This window comes from Pseudophryne corroboree, chromosome 3, assembly GCF_028390025.1.
Source record: "Pseudophryne corroboree isolate aPseCor3 chromosome 3, aPseCor3.hap2, whole genome shotgun sequence".
Taxonomy (NCBI): Eukaryota; Metazoa; Chordata; class Amphibia; order Anura; family Myobatrachidae; genus Pseudophryne; species Pseudophryne corroboree.
In genome coordinates, this window is record NC_086446.1 from 704,861,793 (window position 1) to 704,877,847 (window position 16,055).

At 45.3% G+C, this 16,055-nt stretch overlaps 1 pseudogene; it reads right to left on the reverse strand.

Moving 5' to 3' along the window:
* LOC135057409 (alpha-2-macroglobulin-like protein 1) overlaps window positions 1-16,055 on the reverse strand; it is a 200,749-nt pseudogene that overhangs the window by 174,484 nt on the left and 10,210 nt on the right.

Consider the following 16,055-nt stretch of genomic DNA (forward strand, 5'->3'; position numbering starts at 1 on the left):
CTGTTCAAATATTAGGTTGAAGAATGTGAATAAAGAAGGAAAATGAAGTGATTAAAAATAAAAAATAAACGGTTGCAGTGTTTTTTTTGCCTCTACACTTTTCTGTATTCCCAAAAAGTTGTGATCTTATGTGAGCCTAAATAATTTACACTTATGGGTTTTTTTTCAAAGTATTTATAGCGCTCATATCTCTCCTCTCCAATAACTTACTGTAGCTCTGTGTTGTGTTCAAATGCTTCTATTTGGAAACATTTGATCAGATTCTCACTTTGTCTACATCTGGAAAGTCACTTGCAACAATGTATAAAGATTGTTACATACTCCTTACCTGAATGTGTATGTTTGTTTACATGAGTGAGTTTCTCATCATGCCTTATATTACTTTATGTACAGTACAACCAAATCTTATTTCTCCCAACAATTATTTCCTAAGTTGTGATCACTGTAAGTGTATATGTTGTTCACTGAATACTACGTCTGCTAAGTGTATTGTTAGATTGGTGCAGATGGACCTTGGTATCTGTCCTGCAGCTACTTGCTGTGTATGGTTATATTCCCTCTACCTACACACTGAGGGGGAGATGTTCTAAGCAGTGATAGAAGTGGAGAAGTGAGCCAATGGAGAAGTTGCCCATGGCAACCAATCAACTGCTCTGTATACTTTTATAGTATGCAAATTATAAATGTTATGTCACTGCTAATTTGTTGCAATGGGCAACTTCTCCACTGGCTCACTTCTCCACTTTTATCACTGCTTAGTCTCCCCCTGTGTCTGGGTCCCCTTACCTCCATATATTGTAGGCAAAAGTGTGTAAGAAGGCACAGCCACACTGTATGAACACATACATTGAAATCTCGCCGTCCTGTCATCTGGCCCGACTGCAGCATGCTGTGGTCGGATCCGGTGGTGGGAAGGCACCCATGGAAGGCGCCCATGTGCACCCATGGAAGGCGCTGAATCGGACCCGCTTGGCCACTATGTGTGGCCGTAGCCTTACACTCTATTGGTGGAATTCAATTGTTTAAAAGTCAGTTGGGTGTCTGTTTTTTCCTGTCTATTAGATAGGAAAAAACGACTCCCAACTTACTTTTTAAACAATTGAACACCCCATATAGATATGAAAGGGGGTGTAGAAATAGAAAGTTGGGAGCAATACAAAAAAAATTGCAACTTCGAATTTGGGCAATCTAAGGGGAGCAAATACATTTTTTTTGTTGCCTGCAGGGTAAATACTGTCTGCTTCTGCATGCAGCCCATTTACATTCTGGGAAGCTTTATTCTTACACAGCAATTTACATTTGGGCTTGGACACACCACTCTCACATCTAAATCTCTCTGCAGATTTAAAAGCAGTAAGCTCTGCAGTGCATGGTTCTGCCTAGTACCTCCAAACTGTCCCGATTTTCACAGGATAGTCTTTTTTGGAACTGTCCCGCTCTCCCAACCATGGACCACAGTGTCCCATAATGGGGGTGGGGGCGACAGTTGGAAGGCTCCTGTCACTCACTGCTCTCCAGAGCAGCATGCGCCCAGCATCTATTCACGAGAGACAGAGATTCTATTCACAAGAGACAAAAGGTCTGGGGGCATGCCAGCAGTTCACAGAGCGCTGGCCATACCCCCTCAGTGACAACACTGGGAGGCGTGGCTTGTTATTGCATCATCCTCACAAAACCACACCCCCTTTTCATGAGGCCATGCACCCTTTTTGGGTGCGGGTGTGGCTTCGTTGCACAGAGCTCTGAGTCTCCTTTGGTGAAAGTTGGGAGTTATGTCTAAAATTACAGTTTTTTTTGTTTTGCTCCCAACTGTGAATCAGCCCCAAAGTGGGCCTAATTCATATTTGTGAGGAATTGCGCAGATGCAAAGAACCTGCTGTGCAATTCTGTGTCATTAAAATTCAAATGCAGCTGGAGGAATCTGTAGGAGATTAGATGGCTCTTTTGCAAAATCCGAGTGCTGCATCTGAGGACGCAGCCTCGGATCACCATGGCTGGAACTTATTTAGGCTTGCTGTAGGATCTGTACACCCAGGTCCAGGAAGTCTTCAGCTGACAACGCAGACCCATTACACCTTCAAAATGGGGGCAAAGTGCTTATGTTTTGAAGAACAGTGCTGGGTGCCAACCACGCTGTGCCCTCCAAAAGGTGCAGCATGTCTATCATACTGTGGCTGACAGGGGCCTGTGAGCGATATCACAAGGACCGGATCTTGCATACAAATATGGATTATGCCTTGTGTGCAGTCAGGAAGCATAGGCTGATCTATAACTTGAATTGGTCTGCCCAGAACTCCATTGTACAGTACATAAACTAAAGCTAATGGCACCATACTTCCAAACTGAAGTCAGCAGCTGGGAGGTTGGATGACACAAATCATACAGAATCAAGTTATTCTAGCCTTGTACTTGCTATAAAATGCTACAAATAGTGGATTTGAAGAGCAGGGAGTGGGGTTACAATGATTTAATTTATTAATCTCTTTTCATACTATGTACATCACCTACACTTCCTAAATTCTTCAGAAATTCAGCATTGAGAACTGCAGTTGCTAATGGATAGTTATGAAACTGACAATATCTAAACTTGTACTGTAGCACAGTTCAGATCAGAATCAGATTCTGAACCTGGTTGCTGTGTGAGGTTGTTTCTGGAAGCTGCAGGCTCTATATAAGGACCTTGGCCAGAAAATATATTTATACAGAAACTACAATCAGGCTCAGCACAAAGAGCCGAACACTCATAAGAGAAAGCTCTATGTGGCTTGGTTCCATAACTCCCTTATCGATTTTGGGGGGACCATTTGATTCAATCAATTTTAATTTGTTTATTGAATATGGATACCTTCATTAGCAAAGGGTTTTTTCATCCTGTGATACCATATACAAACCCCTGAAGAAGTCATCTTGACGAAACGCGTTATACCAAATCAGTTACGGTCTTCTGTCTAGTTCACCATTACACCTTTTGAGCTCACACCTGTAAAGGTGAAGGTGGTTGTTCCAACTGCTGAGACTGATGGCTTTCCTGAGCTGTTTTGAGATGTTAATATTAACTGTATATGCAAATTTTAATAAAAAGTTTCGGTATCATATTTAATTAGGCCATTGGCCATCTTTCCTATTGGGTGTCTTCTTGGTGTGAGGGTACAGGTGCCCAATAACAACAGAAAACTCTCTTGGAACATACATGGAATAATGAAATTGAATACAAGCATGTTTTGGGCTATATACTGAGCGCATTTGATCTTTTTTGTTGTAAATGTTTTGTGGGAGCCCTCTAACAGGCACTCCTTCCAAATTGCTGCAAGTTTAAGACATTTATATATATATATATATATATATATATAAATAATATAATATATGTGTGTGTATTTGTGTTTATAATTAGGAGATACTAGCCCCAATTTCACATTTACACCAAGAAGCACAGATATTTTTTAGGTTTTAAGGTTAAAAAGTTATTTTAATGCACACACAAGTAAAAAAGTAGTTAAGATCAGCAGGCAAATAGTAGGCAAACGTACAAAGACCCATAAAAAGATTAAAAGATTGGCAAAATTGGCAAATATAGTCCCCATAGCTATACCGCATATTTGTAAAAATAACTGAGGGTTGAGGTTCAGATGTGAGAACATCAGACATTCATTGAAAGACATCATTGGATGAATTTATTTAGAATTTTTATGTCAGGTTGTGTATCAAAGTCTGTATTTTAAACTTTGTCAGGTACACATTACTCACTGCAAATGTACTGTTCAAGGACAATATGTGAATACATTTATTTTAATGATTCTGTGGTCAAATAATCTTGGAAAAGAACCTACATCTAAAGTTACAATTACACAGCTCCCTTAGACATTTTTTTTGTTTCTTGTATCCTACCTCAGTACCCCAGCTAACAGAGGGTACGTCTTAAGGTTGAAGCTCACTCATTAGCGCGGAATTAGGTCTACACCACATCCATATATATATATATATATATATATATATGTGTGTGTTTTGGTGTTTATAATTAGGAGATACTAGCCCCAATTTCACATTTACACCAAGAAGCACAGATATTTTTTAGGTTTTAAGGTTAAAAAGTTATTTTAATGCACACACAAGTAAAAAAGTAGTTAAGATCAGCAGGCAAATAGTAGGCAAACGTACAAAGGCCCATAAAAAGATTAAAAGATTGGCAAAATTGGCAAATATAGTCCCCGTAGCTATACCGCATATTTGTAAAAATAACTGATCAGAAAACTTAAAATAATTATGACTTAAGATAAAAGTAATAACATCACAAATAAACTATCTATGTATATCAGTCATTTCCATGTCCTTTTCCAAATAGTAGTTGCATGCAGCTACTCCCCTACGATGTTCAATACAAGTGTATAATGACTGAACATCTATAGTTGCCAAGAGATAAGAATCCTTCCATTTAAAATCCTTTAAAAGGTTTAAGATATTGGTGGTGTCTTTAATGTATGATGGTAAAACCTTCACATATTTACTTAAAAATATATATCGACATATTCTGAAAGGTGCCCTCCTACGGCCTCCTCCACGTCTCCTGATGTACTGGCCTGTCTCCTTGTAGCGCCTCCATGCTCTGGACACTACGCTGACAGACACAGCAAACCTTCTTGCCACAGCTACCCCCGCCTTTGTGCAAGGAGAAACAGGAGGAGCACTGCCAGAGCCCTGCAAAATGACCTCCAGCAAGCCACAAATTTGCATGTGTCTACTCAAACGATCAGAAACAGACTCCATGAAGGTGGTATGAGGGCCCGACGTCCACAGGTGGGGGTTGTGCTTACAGCCCAACACCGTGCAGGATGTTTGGCATTTGCCAGAGAACACCAAGATTGGCAAATTCGCCACTGGCGCCCTGTGCTCTTCACAGATGAAAGCAGGTTCTCACTGAGCACATGTGACAGACGTGACAGAGTCTGGAGACACCAAGGAGAATGTTCTGCTGCCTGCAACATCCTCCAGCATGCCCGGTTTCAGTGGCGGATTTAGGGGGGGGCACCAAGGCACGTGCCCCCCCTGTCATTTTTAACTGTCTGCGCTGCTGCACGCACCCCGCACCCGGCACCCGACATGTCCCCCTCCCCTGTCAGTTGCTGCTCTGCGTGTGTGTTCCTCCTCCTGATTGGCTCCCTTGTGAAATGTGACCTGCAGTCAGGGCAGACTGCAGAGGAGCCGAGCAGGAGGAGGAACACAGATCCAGGCTGCGGCGGCGGCTGAGGGACAGCGCACCGCCGCCGCTGAGGGTCAGCACCGAGGAACAGTGCACAGCAGCGCAAGGGTCCGGGAGAGCAGCCGCCAACCGAGCAAGAAGACGACGCCTGCCTGACTGGCCCTGCTTTCTGCTGGTGAGCGGTCTTTTGTTGGGGGGGGGGGGAGTGGGGGTGAGCCGGGGGGGGGGGGGGAGAATAGTTCTGCTGCCTGCTGTGAGTGGTCTTCTGCTGGGGGTGGGGGGGTGGGAGTGACCTGGGGAGGGAGAGAATGGTGCTGCTGCCTGCTGTGAGCGGTCTTTTGCTGGGGGGGAGTGGGGGTGACCTGGGGAGGGAATGGTGCTGCTCCCTGCTGTGAGCGGTATTTTGCTGGTGGGGGGGGGAGTGGGGGTGACCTGGGGAGGGAGAGAATGGTGCTGCTGCCTGCTGTGAGCGGTCTTTTGCTGGGGGGAGTGGGGGTGACCTGGGGAGGGAATGGTGCTGCTGCCTGCTGTGAGCGGTCTTTTGCTGGAGGGGAGTGGGGGTGACCTGGGGAGGGAGAGAATGGTGCTGCTGCCTGCTGTGAGCGGTCTTTTGCTGGGGGGGAGTGGGGGTGACCTGGGGAGGGAATGGTACTGCTCCCTGCTGTGAGCGGTCTTTTGCTGGGGGGGGGAGTGGGGGTGACCTGGGGAGGGAATGGTGCTGCTCCCTGCTGTGAGCGGTATTTTGCTGGTGGGGGGGGAGTGGGGGTGACCTGGGGAGGGAGAGAATGGTGCTGCTGCCTGCTGTGAGCGGTCTTTTGCTGGGGGGAGTGGGGGTGACCTGGGGAGGGAATGGTGCTGCTGCCTGCTGTGAGCGGTCTTTTGCTGGAGGGGAGTGGGGGTGACCTGGGGAGGGAGAGAATGGTGCTGCAGCCTGCTGTGAGCAGTCTTTTGCTGGGGGGGGGGAGTGGGGGTGACCTGGGGAGGGAGAATGGTGCTGCTGTGAGCACTTTGAGCACGGTTGATTCTATATCGGAGTGGGAGAAGGGACCTTCTGACGTACTTAGGGGAGGAGACACGTCACCAGGGGGAGGAGCTACGGGCGAACAGGGTACCCAAAAAGTACCCTTGCGAGCTCGCCACGCTTCGGGCTCGGTGGCTCGCTTCGCTCGCCACCTGATTACTAAAGGTAATAGTTGGTGGTGTGGATAGCTCCTCCCCCTTGTGTTGTGGCTCCTTCCACTGACGGAACAGGTCCCTTAGCCCACTTGATTCTAGCATCTACCCTTTGAGCACATTGAGCACTTGATCACACCTCCTCACACAATTGGTCACACAAACTAAAACTTGGTCACACCCACTCCACTTCTGACTCCACCCCTCCTTGATAGCACAACCACTCATGGTGCCCCCCCTGTAATTTTTTTCTGGATCCGCCCCTGCCCGGTTTGGCAGTGGGTCAGTAATGGTGTGGGGTGGCATTTCTTTGGGGGGCCGCACAGCCCTCCATGTGCTCGCCAGAGGTAGCCTGACTGCCATTAGGTACCGAGATGAGATCCTCAGAGCCCTTGTGATACCATTTGCTGGTGCGGTTGGCCCTGGGTTTGCTAGACCTCATGTGGCTGGAGTGTGTCAGCAGTTCCTGCAAGACGAAGGCATTGATGTTATGGACTGGCCTGCCCGTTCCCCAGACCTGAATCCAATTGAGCACATCTGGGACATCATGTTTCGCTCCATCCACCAACGCCACGTTTCACCACAGACTGTCCAGGAGTTGGCGGATGCTTTAGTCCAGATCTGGGAGGAGATCCCTCAGGAGACCATCCGCCACCTCATCAGGAGCATGCCCAGGCGTTGTAGGGAGGTCATACAGGCACGTGGAGGCCACACACACTACTGAGCCTCATTTTGACTTGTTTTAAGGACATTACATCAAAGTTGGATCAGCCTGTAGTGTGTTTTTCCACTTTAATTTTGAGTGTGACTCCAAATCCAGACCTCCATGGGTTAATAAATTTGATTTCCATTGATAATTTTTGTGTGATTTTGTTGTCAGCACATTCAACTATGTAAAGAACAAAGTATTTAATAAGAATATTTCATTCATTCAGCTCTAGGATGTGTTATTTTAGTGTTCCCTTTATTTTTTTGAGCAGTGTATATACATATAATATATAAGCAAGGTACCAGTTTTATAAGAAATATGGACAATGTTCTATTAAATGTTGTTGTTTTTTTTATCCTGATAACTGATATATCACATGATATTGGGCCCAAAGAATGGTCCGAAGATGGAGTTTTTAAGATACGCTAGTTTTTTTGAATGTCCCTCTATTCACTATTGTAGCACTAAGTGCACGAACTTCACCCTAAGCACTTTATAGGCGCTGGTCACGTTATTGTTTTTATCTCTTTTTTCCTGTGTAATGTACTACTGCACTTTACTGTCACCAGCCTGCCACCCAGAAAATTGGGGTGTGCCTAATATACACACTATATAATTTCATACCACATTGAGGAAATAATACTCTGGCGCCAGTTTTATCAATCTTTGTATATTGATATATTGGGTAAAAGTTGTATAATATGATTATTAATTGCAGGATGTAAGGAAAAATATATATCTTCAACAGTGAACTTACCTGCCACATGTTTTTATTGGTATGCTCTTATCCGTAATGCTGACCACCGAAGGAAGTTTAATGACAACTTCAAAGTTTGGCACCACTGAAAAATAGGAAAATTGTTGTAATCAATGGGCCTAATTCAGACCTGATCGTAGCCATGCAAAATTTTGCACGACTACGATTAGTTACTCAGACATGCGGGGGGACCCCCAGCACAGGGCTAGTCTGCCCCGCATGTCAGGCCCTACCCCTCCCTTCGCACAAGAACAAAAGCATTGCACAGCGGCGATGCTTTTGTACTTGACGAGTAGCTCCTGCGCGCTGGCAGGGAGCTACCCGTCGCTCTCTGGGTCACAGCGGCAGTGTGTGACGTCACACAGCCGCCGCAGTCCACCCCCCGCATGGTCCAGGCACACCTGCATTGCCCAGACCATGCCCTTAAAATGGCGGCCCCACAACACCAGCCCGTCCCCTCCCGCCCAGCGACAGCCTCCGCCTGTCAATCTGGCAGAGGCGATCACTGGGCGGAGAGATGCCGATCACATCTCTGGCATGTGCCGGTGCACTGTGACACTGGCGCATGCGCAGTTCAGTGATCAGGTCTGAATTAGCCCCAATGTCCATGGGAAAACACACAGGAGCTGTGTAACATGCATGAGAGTACGTGTTCTGATATATGCCAGACAGTCTGACACAAAGAGTTGTGCAAACACCACAAGCCATACTAGCCTACATTTGTATTAGTGATGAGCGGATTCGGTTTTACTCGGTTCTCAAAACGGCATCTTATTGGCTATCCAAAACACGTGACATCCGTGAGCCAATAAGATTCCGTTTTGAGAACCGAGTAAAACCGAATCCGCTCATCACTAATTTGTATTCTCCTCTCCCATAGAAATCCAGAAAGGAGCAGAAGGAAGGCAATGATGGGGGCAGATCATTTGCTTCATCAGGCTCCACCACCTCATGGTAAAATACCACTATTTGGGGGTGGGGCTAAAATGACATGATTACATTAGAACTGCGTCATTAGGCTCTGCCCCCTCCCAATGGACCGGGTATTCAAGGTATTTTTCTCCTCTGTTCTGCCCACTTCATTAGGGAGTGGGCTGGATTGCGGGAAGGGTGCCTACTCTTCCTGGGGTTCGGGGGACTACCTGAAAAATCTAGTGTCTCCTGCAGGATCTGGGAGAGTAGCCAAGTATGCCACAAGCTTTCCACATCAAAACAATATTAACTTCACTATGCACCCTTTACAGGTCTCTAAGGGTTATATTTACAAAGGTGCCACTTTTTTTAGAAGTATAGATGTTGCCCGTAACAACCAATTAGATTCTAGCTACTATCTTCTAGAAGCAGCTCTGTAAATGTCAAATTGAATCTGATTGGTTGCTATGGGGCAACATCTCCACTTCTAAAAAACTCACACCTCAGTAAATATACCCTAAGTATATTTAGCCTAATTAACAAACATGCAAAATGAGATGCCTCGTTTTATTTGCGGGACAAGATTTTGAAAACAAGACTTAATGGGGGGGATTACCTACTTTGTGGGAGGGCTCACATCCTGTTTCCTAGCAAAAGTACTTGAATTTTGCGCGTTGAGGTGACAGATCGGTTCTCGTTGTACACTTCAAATAACCGCCTTTGCTACATTTCTAGGATCAGGCACCTTCGCCACCCCTGATGCTGCCAAGACTTTCATCCACACACTCATCATCTCCCATCTCAACTACTGTCACCCACTCCTCTCTGTCCTCTCCTTTTATCACCTTTCCTTTCTCCAATTTATAGTATAATAAACAGAGGCGTAACTAGAACTTTGTGGGACCCAGAGCAAGATTTTGAAAGGGCAGCCCTTCTACAGAGAGCGGATGTACAGGGTGACACACACACACACACACACACACACACACACACACACACACACACACACACACACACACACACACACACACATACACACACACACGGGTAGAGTGGGGTACAGGGTGACACACACATGGGTAGAGTGTGGGTACAAGGTGTCAGAAACACACAGGGATAGGGGGTACAAGCTAATACATGTAAAGATATAAATACATACTGCATAAGAATAAAAATAAAAAAATAAAATATCCAAAAAGAAGTATAATTAGGTAACCTAATCCCAGCACAAAAGACAATTAATACTCCTTATATACAGTACTCATAATTTGACCCAGAGCCTATGCTGAATTACCCCATGGCAACACATTAATACAAGCCATAAACTTAGTTCCATCTAATGGGTGGTCTTCAGTTTGCCAGCTGTACGCGCCACCAAGCCCGCAAGGGGCTCATTTGCGCTTGCCCAGCTGTCGGTATGCCGGCGGTTGGGATTCCGGCGCCGGTATGCTGTCCACCGGGAGCCCGGCCGCCGGCATACCCTACTACACCCCCATCTAACAGCTGTACTTTGCTGGATTAAATTATCCGTGCTAAATATCGTGGGCTTGTAGCAGTCGCTGGAACCATTCAATTTTAGCCCGTGGCAGACCACAATAAGTCCACAGGCTGCACATAATGCACATTTCTTTTTGAGTTTAAGGAAGGCTCGAACAGAAATCCATGGTTAGTAGGGCTTTATGCTGTAGGGCTTTATGCTCCTATTGCCAGTGCTGTGGACACGTTAAACTATTGCTCCGGGCACCTCTCCTGGAATCTATGGATTATTACACTATAGCAGAGGATTTACCACATGAGGAAAAGGGCATGTAATTGAATAGCCCCAAAACTACAAGCACTCCATCTCAAAGCGGTAATCCGGCCCATTGAGTCCTTAAGAGCTCCAGTCTCATCTGCTATTTACAATACTTCCACCCAACAGCATAATCTAACAATGGGACACTAGGCCTGATTTAGAGGTGGACACTATTTGCATGTCTGCTGTGTCTTTGAAGATACGCTAATACCACATGAAGCATCTGAAGAACAAGACGCCTCCTGCGGGTATCACAGATTCAAGTGCTGCATCCAGAGACACAGCATTGAATCACCATCACAATCATCAGTCATGATGGTCAGAGCCATCTGAGTAAGCCTAAACTTGCTCATAAAGGGCGATGGAACGCCTCTGCTGGGGCCAGGAAATGTGCATTAGAAGATGCAGACCCTGGTCTCCGCATGCCTACAGAATGGGGACGACACTCTCCCATTTTGTAAAACTGTTCCTGTTGCCGCCCCCAAAGGCCACAGCCTGTCAATCAGGCTTTGGCTTAGGGGGCACTATGTGCAATAATGCAGGTCTCGTTCTGCAAATGCGCAAGAATGGGTCATGCACAGTCACCCAGTGATCAGAATTGTGCACAAACCATTGGGTTTATGTACAACTCTGAATCAGGCCCCACTGTTCAATGTAACCACTAATTGTTTTCCAATGAGTATTGGGGATAAATAATGTCTTTGTCCTTGGCCCAGTATTGTCTTAAAGTGGCCTTCACCCTCTTGAGTTGCAGCTGGACCTTCGGTACACGTCTAGTCTGCGTAAAAACAGAAAAATAAAGAAGAATGTACTCACCATATTCTGACACATGGAAAAACTGATGGGCATTGGGAGAGATGATAATGTAAGCTCCTAGCTGTGCCTCAGAATCAAGGGAGTGAGAAAGGTCTATGATGCCTTTCTGAGGTCTGAGATTTAACCACTGTCTAATGCGATTCTTATTAGGATCCTTGGGAGACAAGAAAAACAGGCAAAGAAACATACATTTTTGGCTCAGCGCATGGGAAATAATATACAGTTAGGATTTGTCTGTATACCACATTACATTTACAGAAGAATCATGGACTCCAATGCAGCTTAGGAAGAATGGCATTACAACCAACTGCTTAATTACATTATATATCATCCACAGTTAACTTTCAGTGTTCATAAGGATGTAATTTACTCAACCCAAGTTTAGATTTCCTTCCTAAACGGGACGTCCTGCAATTTTTTCATAAGGAACGTTTATGCCTAACTAACATGGTTTGGTTTTATAAGGAGTTAAACTTCCAGCTGTGTATTGTAAATCAACCTAATATATTTGCATAAAATTAGTCCGTGCTGTTCCATTTAACAGACTGGTATGTAAGGTGAAAGAACTAGGGTGAGGGGCAAAAGAAAAATTTCTGTACATGGGCAGGGTCAAGGGTGGTTATAAACAAAATGCATTCAGAGTGGAATACAATCAGTGGCGGTTTTTACCTATGGGCTGCCGGTCTCCTGATACCAACCCGTTTGCACATACATAGTCGCACAGGTCCAGCACCTGCCAGATCCATTGCGCGGGTTCTGGGAATGGGGCTGGCTGTCTCCTCTCCGAGGGGTAGCGGCAGCTCCCTATTACAATTAGGTAGGAGCCGCCGTTGAATACAAATAATAGTGGTGTACCACAGGGATTGGTATTAGGTCTTGTTATTTTCAATTTTAATAAAAATGAATTTGTAGGTGGCATAGAATTTAAGGTGTCAATAAGTTGATGACACTATGCCACATAGTTATTTAGCATAGTACTGGATAGTACTCATTTTCTACAGAAAAATCTTAACAATATGTCTAACTGGGCCCTGAAATGGTAACTGATCGCCCATTGTGTGAAAACACACAGCAGCGATCAGGTCTGAAACCCCCACAGCCTGTAACATGGGCTGATTGGCTGGTACTTATCTCCATACCCTTTATCTCTCTCCAAGGCTTAGTACATAAACCCCTTGATGTACTGGCAAAGGACAGGTGGCAAAGAGCAATTTGTAATAGGGACCTTTAGCAGTGAATTAGATTTGTTTTTCACCATTATTATATTGGCACCACTGGGGTTATATAGCTAAGTGCTCAATTATCTCTATTATATTACTCACCTAGCATTCACCATGTTACCCTAAGTATCAATCAAATATATTTATTTACCTGTATCTCCACCAGAGGACACTGCAGAAAAAATATATATATATAATTGAAGTCAAAATTTAAATAAAAACTAGAATGCACTTAATGGGACTCATGCAATACCATATAGAGTAACTTGAAATCAGTCTACACATTTTCACTGGGAGCAAGGGAAGATGTATTCACACAAATGCAGCCCAAGCAGATCTGCAATACTATGCGTGTATAACTACTAGTATAGGGCCCTACACACTGGCCGATTTTTTGAAAGATATGAACGATCTCGTTCATAAATGAACGAGAACTCGTTCATATCTTTCAGTGTGGAGGCTCCAGCAATGAACGATGCGCGGCCCCGCGCTCGTTCATCGCTGGTCTCCCGTCGGCTGTGCATGCAGGCCAATATGGACGATCTCGTCCATATTTGCCTGCACTTCAATGCAGCCGCGTGATGGGGGGAGTGAAGAAACTTCACTCCCCCCGTCACTGCCCCCCCCCGCCGCCGGGTCGCTCGTCGGCCGTATCCGCCGTCGGGCAGCTCGGCGGCGGGTCGGCCAGTGAGTAGGGCCCCAAGACAGATGCAAAGAGCCATATGTGGAGCCAGATGCATTCGGTTCTGCTTATGGGTAGAAGTGTAATATTTTAGGGTAACTTTACATCAGTATTTCTCCCTTGAGTTTCTCACTCCAGAGTACAGCAAAACAAAAAAGTGCAGGATTTTCAAGAAGTGTGGAAATAATTATAAAAATGTTAATAATCTATGTAAGTGGTCAGGTTCTAGATAGCAGTAATGCTGCTGCATTTTTCTGTCCCCTCTAAGTTCATGGTAGATCCCAATGAAACCGTTTAACTTACAATGTCATTAATAGCCAGGAAGTCTCTGTCAAAGGTCACTATTCGAATCCTCACTGCAGTAAATTAAAAACCGGGTTATTTTTAAACAAGAATTGTACAATCAAGGAATAACAGTATAAACTATAACTAAATATATCATTTGGTATGTGAATCTAATTTTATAGATTAACAAAACATTTTTACAGTTTAACAGCTCAAATAATGAGGAATAATAAAATATCCCTCACTGTGTAAAAAAGACACATGTTTGTGCTACCTGCCCTGACCATAGCTATGTTACTGGAAATCAGCTGTCTGCTGCCTGTCCTGACCTTGGGTGCATTTCTAGAACATCACTTTGTGCTGACTTTTCTGAATTCTGGGTATATTTACTGTGGTACGCTCATTACCTTCTGCTTAACCTTCTAAGAATTTCCATACTCCTGCCCTTCAAATGCTCCCTCAAAACTAATTTATTCATCAGATTTCAGGCTGATCCAAACTTTAGTCCTACATCCTTAACCTCTTGTTTCTTCCCCATTTTCCCCCTTAACTTATAGAATGTAGCCACTCATCAGCAATGCCTTCCTTTCTCTTGTATCATCCCTCCCCAAATGTCCCCTACTGTATCTCATCCAGTTCGTATACTTTATAATTATGTCTACATTTATAATTATGTTTATATATTATTTTGTTTATCTCATTAAGCATTTTTGCATGGAGATTTTTGGGGCCTCATAAATAAATTATAATAATTATAACAACGTAGATAAATACTACTCTTAGGGGTTAATTCAGATTGAACTGCGCCCGCGCCGCAGTGTGTTGGTGCATTGCAGACAACTAATGGCTGTCGTAGCCCAGCGATCGCCTCTGCCTGATTGACAGGCAGAGGCGATCACTGGGAGGGAGGGGGCGGGCCGGCAGCTTTTTGCTGCCGTTTAGGGGGCATGGTCCGGGCAACGCAGGCGTGCACGGACCATTGGGGAGGCGGGCTGCGGTTGCTGCGTGAAGTCACACGCAGCCGCTCTGACCCGGGCTGAGACGGGTAGCTCCCTGCCAGCGCGCAAGAGCTGCACTGGCTGGGAGCTACTCCTGCAGTACAAAAGCATCACCACTGTGCAGTCCTTTTGCATTTGTGCGTGCGGGGGGGGGATCAGCCCTGACATGCGGGGCAGACTAGTCCTGTGCAGGTGGTCTTCAGTTTGCCAGTGGCTGGGCTCCCGACGACCAGCATGCCGGCGCCAGAATCCCGACTGCCGGCATACCGACAGTTTTTCTCCCATTTTAATAGATGTGCTACATTTAGCACATCTACGATCAGGGGCAATATTTACTAATATTCGTGTTTGAGTCGGTTTGTGTAGTGTTTAAACTCGTTTTGTATCGGGTGCATTTTCATGCAACTTTTTGAATCCATATACGCAAAGTTACAAAGCAGTCGACTTTATGGTTTTCGTGTTTTCCGATGTCGATGCGAGTCTGGGTTTTTTTGCCACATTTACGGCCGTCATTGTTGTTTGCGTACGTGTTTTTGTTGTATTTGCTGTTTTTTTCCCTAAGTTAAACACGGCAGTGTTTTTTTTTTCCAGCGGCCGCATTTTCACTTTCAGTTTCGATTTTCATCCCCGTTCGTGATTGGTTGTGTTTCAGATGGTAGGAGTGTCTGTGCGCAACCATATAAATACGCCCCAAACCGTCCGCACCTCGTGGGTTTAGTTAGTGGTGAGGAGGAGGGAGGTTGTGCTGTGGAGGTAGGTGAATTTGTGGTTTGAAGAGGAGTGGTGGTAGCGATTTCTGAGTGTGGTATTGTGTTTGAAAGTCGTCTTATTCTTGTTGTCTTGTATTTTGTGGTTTTGTCTCATTTTTAGTCCAAGTTATTTTTCTTTATAGTCCCTTGTCAGTGTTTGTGTGTGTGTGTGTGTGTGTGTGTGTGTGTGTGTGTGTGTGTGTGTGTGTGTGTGAGTTGTGTAGTGGTAGTGGAGGAGTGTGTTGTTTGTCTTTTTTTTCCCCTGTGTTAACTGTTTAGACACACAATTATGTGTGACTCAGAGGTGGAGGGTGTGAGTGAGGGGGAGGAGGTCAGTCAGGTGAAGGAGGTAAGTGTTAGTGAGGTTAGTGAGGTGGAGGAGATGGGTGAGGTTGCTGCAGCAGCCTCAAGTGATAGTGACAGTCAGAGTGCTCCGCAGCCACGCACCACTACTAAGACTGGGCGGAATGTTAAGTTTAGTTTTGCAGAAAATGTGGCATTGGTGCGTGAGCTGATGAAGTATCAGAGGCAGCTATTTGGCCCTGAGTCCGCCAAGGTGCCAACACGGAGGAAGACGGTGTTGTGGGCGAAAGTAGTTGCTGCTGTCAATAGTGAGGGGGTGGTCAAGCGTACAGAGGACACGTGCCACAAACGGTACTATGACATAAAGCGACGTGTCAAGTCCAAAATGGCCAAGGAGGCCAAGTCGGCTCGGAAAACCGGTGGTGGGCAGCCCTATATTGCAAGTTATCTGGAGTATGAGGA